Raw genomic sequence first — 6,146 nt, 5'->3', positions numbered from 1 at the left:
ACGAAGACACAACATACCAGAATCTCTGGGACACATTTAAAGCAGTCTCTAGAGGAAAATATATAGCAATGAGTGCCCACATGAGAAGAAAGGAGAGATCTAAAATTGACACCCTATCATCAAAATTGAAAGAGCTAGAGGAGCAAGATCAAAAAAACTCAAAACCTAGCAGAAGACAGGAAATAACTAAGATCAGAGCAGAACTGAAGGAAATAGAGACACAAAAAACTCTTCAAAAAAATCAATAAATCCAGGAGCTGGTTTTTTGAAAAGATCAACAAAATAGACAGACCACTAGCCAGATTAATAAAAAAGAAAAGAGAGAATAACCAAATTGATGCAATAAAAAACGATAAAGGTGATATCACCACAGATTCCACAGAAATCCAATCCATCATCAGAGATTATTACAAACAACTCTATGCACATAAACTAGTAAACCTGGAAGAAATGGATAAATTCCTGGACACCTGCAACCTCCCAAGCCTAAACCTGGAAGAAGCCGAAACCCTGAATAGACCAATAACATGGTCTGAAGTCGAGGCAGCAATAAAGAGCCTACCACCCAAAAAAAGCCCAGGTCCAGATGGGTTCACAGCTGAATTCTACCAGACATACAAGGAGGAGCTGATACCATTCCTTCTGAAACTATTCCAGACAATCCAAAAAGAGGAAATCCTTCCCAAATCATTTTACGAGACAAACATCATCCTGATACCAAAACCCGGCAGAGACTCAACAAGAAAAGAAAATTTCAGGCCAATATCCATGATGAACATAGATGCAAAAATCTTCAATAAAATACTGGCAAACCGATTGCAACAGCATATCAAAAAGCTCATCCAGCATGATCAAGTAGGATTCATCCCGGGGATGCAAGGCTGGTTCAACATACGCAAGTCCATAAACGTAATCCACCACATAAACAGAACCAAAGACAAAAACCACATGATTATCTCAATTGACGCAGAGAAGGCTTTTGACAAAATTCAACAACCCTTTATGCTAAAAACCCTCAATAAACTAGGTATTGACGGAACGTATCTCAAAACAATAAAAGCTATTTACGACAAACCAACAGCCAATATCATACTGAATGGGCAAAAACTGGAAGCATTCCCTTTGAAATCTGGCACTAGACAAGGATGCCCTCTCTCACCACTCCTATTCAATATAGTACTGGAAGTTTTAGCCAGAGCAATCAGGCAAGAAAAAGAAATAAAGGGTATCCAAATTGGAAAGGAGGAAATCAAATTGTCTCTATTTGCAGATGACATGATTATATATCTAGAAGACCCCATCATCTCAGCCCAAAATCTCCTGAAACTGATAAACAACTTCAGCAAAGTCTCAGGATACAAAATCAACGTGCAAAAATCACAAGCATTCCTATACACCAGTAATAGACTTCAAGAGAGCCAAATCAAGAACGAACTGCCATTCACAATTGCTACAAAGAGAATAAAGTACCTAGGAATACAACTAACAAGGAACGTAAAGGACCTCTTCAAGGAGAACTACAAGCCATTGCTCAACGAAATAAGAGAGGATACAAACAGATGGAGAAACATTCCATGTTCATGGTTAGGAAGAATCAACATCGTGAAAATGACCATACTGCCCAAAGTAATTTACAGATTCAACACTATTCCCATCAAGCTACCAATGACCTTCTTCACAGAACTGGAAAAAAACACCTTAAACTTCATATGGAACCAAAAGAGAGCCCGCATAGCCAAGTCAATTCTAAGCAAAAAGAACAAAGCAGGAGGCATCACACTACCGGACTTCAAACTATACTACAAGGCTACAGTAATCAAAACAGCATGGTACTGGTACCAAAACAGAGATATAGACCAATGGAACAGAACAGAGGCCTCAGAGGAAATACAACATACCCACAACCATCTGATCTTCGACAAACCTGACAAAAACAAGCAATGGGGAAAGGATTCCCTGTTTAATAAATGGTGTTGGGAAAACTGGCTAGCCATTTGCCGAAAGCAGAAACAGGACCCCTTCCTGACACCTTACACCAAAATTAACTCCAGATGGATTAAAGACTTAAACATCAGACCTAATACCATAAAAACCTTAGAAGAAAATCTAGGCAAAACCATTCAGGACATAGGTGTAGGCAAGGACTTCATGACCAAAACGCCAAAAGCAATGGCAACAAAAGCCAAAATAGACAAATGGGACCTAATCAAACTCCACAGCTTCTGCACGGCAAAGGAAACAGTCAGTAGAGTGAATCGGCAACCAACAGAATGGGAAAAAATGTTTGCAGTCTACCCATCTGACAAGGGGCTGATATCCAGAATTTACAAAGAACTAAAGCAGATCTACAAGAAAAAAGCAAACAAGCCCATTCAAAAATGGGCAAAGGATATGAACAGATACTTTACCAAAGAAGACATACGGGAGGCCAACAAACATATGAAAAAATGCTCATCATCACTGGTCATCAGAGAAATGCAAATCAAAACCACATTGAGAAACCATCTCACACCAGTTAGAATGACAATCATTAAAAAATCGGGAAACAACAGATGCTGGAGAGGATGTGGAGAAATAGGAACACTTTTACACTGTTGGTGGGAATGTAAATTAATTCAACCATTGTGGAAGACAGTGTGGCGATTCCTCAAGGACCTAAAAATAGAAATCCCATTTGACCCAGCAATCCCATTACTGGGTATATATCCAAAGGATTATAAATCATTCTACTACAAGGACACATGCACACGAATGTTCATTGCAGCACTGTTTACAATAGCAAAGACCTGGAACCAACCCAAATGCCCAACGATGATAGACTGGATAGGGAAAATGTGGTACATATACACCATGGAATATTATGCAGCCATCAAAAACGATGAGTTCACATCCTTTGTAGGGACATGGATGAACCTGGAAACCATTATTCTCAGCAAACTGACACAAGAGCAGAAAATCAAACACCGTATATTCTCACTCATAGGCAGGTGTTGAACAATGAGAACACATGGACACAGGGAGGGGAGCACTACACACTGGGATCCGTTGGGGGGAAATGGGGGAGGGGCGGGGGGGTGGGGAGGTGTGAAGAGATAGCATGGGGAGAAATGACAGATACAGGTGAGGGGACGGAAGGCAGCAAAGCACACTGCCATGTGTGTACCTATGCAACAATCTTGCATGTTCATCACATGTACCCCAAAACCTAAAATGCAATAAAATAAAATAAAAAATAAATAAATAAAAAATAAAAAAATAGAAAGAGATGTGGAAAAAAAAAAAAAAAACAACCCACATTTGACTGGTGTACCTGAAAGTGACAAGGAGAATGGAACCATGTTAGAAAACACTCTTCAGGATTATCCAGGAGATCTTCCTCAATCTAGGAAGACAAGCCAACATTCAAATTCAGGAAATACAGAGAACACCACAAAGATACTCCTTGAGAAGAGCAACCCCAAGACACATAATTCTTAGATTCACCATGGTTGATATGAAGGAAAAAATGTTAAGGGCAGCCAGAGAGAAAGGTTGGGTTTCCCACAAAGGGAAGCCCGTAAGACTAACAGAGGATCTGTCTGTAGAAAGCATACAAACCAGAAGAGAATGGGGACCAATATTCAACATTCTTAAATGAAAAATTTTTAAACCAGAATCTCATATCCAGCCAAACTAAGCTTCATAAGCAAAGGAGAAATAAAAGCCTTTACAGGCAAGCAAATGCTGAGAGATTTTGTCACCACCAGGCCTGCCTCATAAGAGCTCCTGAAGGAAGAACTAAATATGGAAAAGAAAAACCTGTACCAGATACTACAAAACATACCAAACTGTAAAGACCATTGACACCATGAAGAAACTGCATCAACTAATGGGCAAAATAACCAGCTAGCATCATAATGACAGGATCAGATTCACATATAACAATATTAACTTTAGATGTAAATGGGCTAAATGCCCAAACTAAAAGACACAAACTAGCAAATTGGATAAAGTGTCAAGCCCCATCAGTGTGCTGTATTCAGGAGGCCCATCTCACATGCAAAGACACATATAGACTCAAAATAAAGGGATGGATTAATATTTACCAAGCAAATGGAAAGCCAAAAAGAAGCAGGGTTTGCAATCCTAGTCTCTGATAAAACAGACTTTAAACCAACAAAGATCAAAAAACACAAAAAGGACATTACATAATGGTAAAGGGGTCAATACAACAAGAAGAGCTAACTATCCCAAATATATATGCACTCAATACAGGAGCACTCAAATTCATAAAACAAGTTTTTAGAGACCTGCAAAGAGACTTAGAAAAACAATAATAGTGGGAGATTTAACACCTCACTGTCAGCATTAGACTGATCAGCAAGATGGAAAATTAACAAGGATGTAGAGGACTTGAACTCAGCTCTTGACCAAGTGGACCAAATAGAAATAGAAATCTCCATAACTCTCCACTCGAAATCAACGGAATATACATTCTTCTCAACACCACATTGCATGTATTCTAAAATTTACCACATCATTGAAAGTAAAACACTCCTCAGCAAATTGCAAAAGAATGTAAATCATAACAAACAGTCTCACAGACAACAGTGCAATTAAGTTAGAACTCAAGATTTAGAAACTCACTCAAAACTGCACAACTACATGGAAACTGAACAACCTGCTCCTGAATGACTACTGGGTAAATAACCAAATTAAGGCAAAAATAAATAAGTTATATGAAACCAATGAGAACAGACACAATGCACCAGAATTTCTGAGACACAGCTAAAGCATTGTTTAGGGAAATTAATACCACTAAAATATCCATAGGAAAATGAGGGAAAGTTCTAAAATTGACATCCTAACATCACAATTAAAAGAACCAGAGAAGCAAGAGCAAACAAATTCAAAAGCTAGCAGAAGACAAGAAATAACTAAGATCAGAGCAGAACTGAAGGGGATAGAGACACGAAAAACCCTTCAAAAAATCACTGAATTCAGGAGCTGGTTTTTTGAGAAGAGTAACAAAAGAGATAGACCACTAGCAGACTAATGAAGAAAAGAGAGAAGAATCAAATAGACACAATAAAAAATGATAAAGGGGATATCACTACTAGTCCCACAGAAATACAACTACCATCAGTGAATACTGTAAACACTTCTATGCCAATAAACTAGAAAGTCTAGAAGAAATGGGTAAATTCCTGGACACATACACCCTTCCAAGTCTAAATCAGGAAGAAGTCAAATACCTGAATAGACCAGTAACAAGTTCTGAAATTGAGGCAGTAATTATTAGCCTTCCAACCAAAAAAAGCCCAGGACTGGACAGATTCACATCCACATTTTACCAGAGGTATGGAGAGGAGCTGGTACCATTCCTTCTTAAATTATTTTAAACAACAGAAAAAGAAGGACTCCTCCCTAACTCATTTTATGAGACCAGCATCATCCTGATACCAAAACCTGGCAGAGACACAACAAAAAAAGAAAATTTCAGGCCAATATCCTTATCCAACATTGATGTGAAAATCCTCAGTAAGATACTCATCAAGTTAACTTCATACCTGGCAGGCAAGGCTGGGTCAACATATGCAAATCATGATCAAGTTAACTTCATACCTGGCATGCAAGGCTGGGTGAACATATGCAAATCAATAAACGTAATCCATCACATAAACAGAACCAAAGGAAAAAAAACACATGATTATCTTGACAGATGCAGAAAAAGCCTTCAATAAAATTCAGCATTGCTTCATGCTGAAAAACTCTCAATAAACTAAGTATTGATGGAATATATCTCAAAATAATCAGAACTATTTATGACAAACCCACAGCTGATATCATAGTAAATTGGCAAAAGTTGGAAGCATTCCTTTTGAAAACCAGCACAAGTCAAGGATGCTCTCTCTTACCACTCCTATTCAACATAGTATTGGAAGTTTGCCCAGGGCAATCAGGCAAGAGAAAGAAATTAAGGTATTCAAATAGGAGGAGAGGAAGTCAAATTTTCTCTCTTTGCAAATGGCATGATTGTATATTTTAAAAACCCCATTGTCTCTGCCCAAAATCTCCTTAAGCTGATAAGCAACTTCAGCCAAGTCTTAGGATACAAAATCAATGTGCAAAAATCACAAACATTCCTATACACTAATAATAGACAA

Source organism: Saimiri boliviensis, chromosome 4, assembly GCF_048565385.1.
Source record: "Saimiri boliviensis isolate mSaiBol1 chromosome 4, mSaiBol1.pri, whole genome shotgun sequence".
In the NCBI taxonomy this organism is placed as follows: domain Eukaryota; kingdom Metazoa; phylum Chordata; class Mammalia; order Primates; family Cebidae; genus Saimiri; species Saimiri boliviensis.
The sequence above is the reverse complement of the archived record's forward strand: the minus strand, read 5'-3'. Positions refer to the sequence as shown.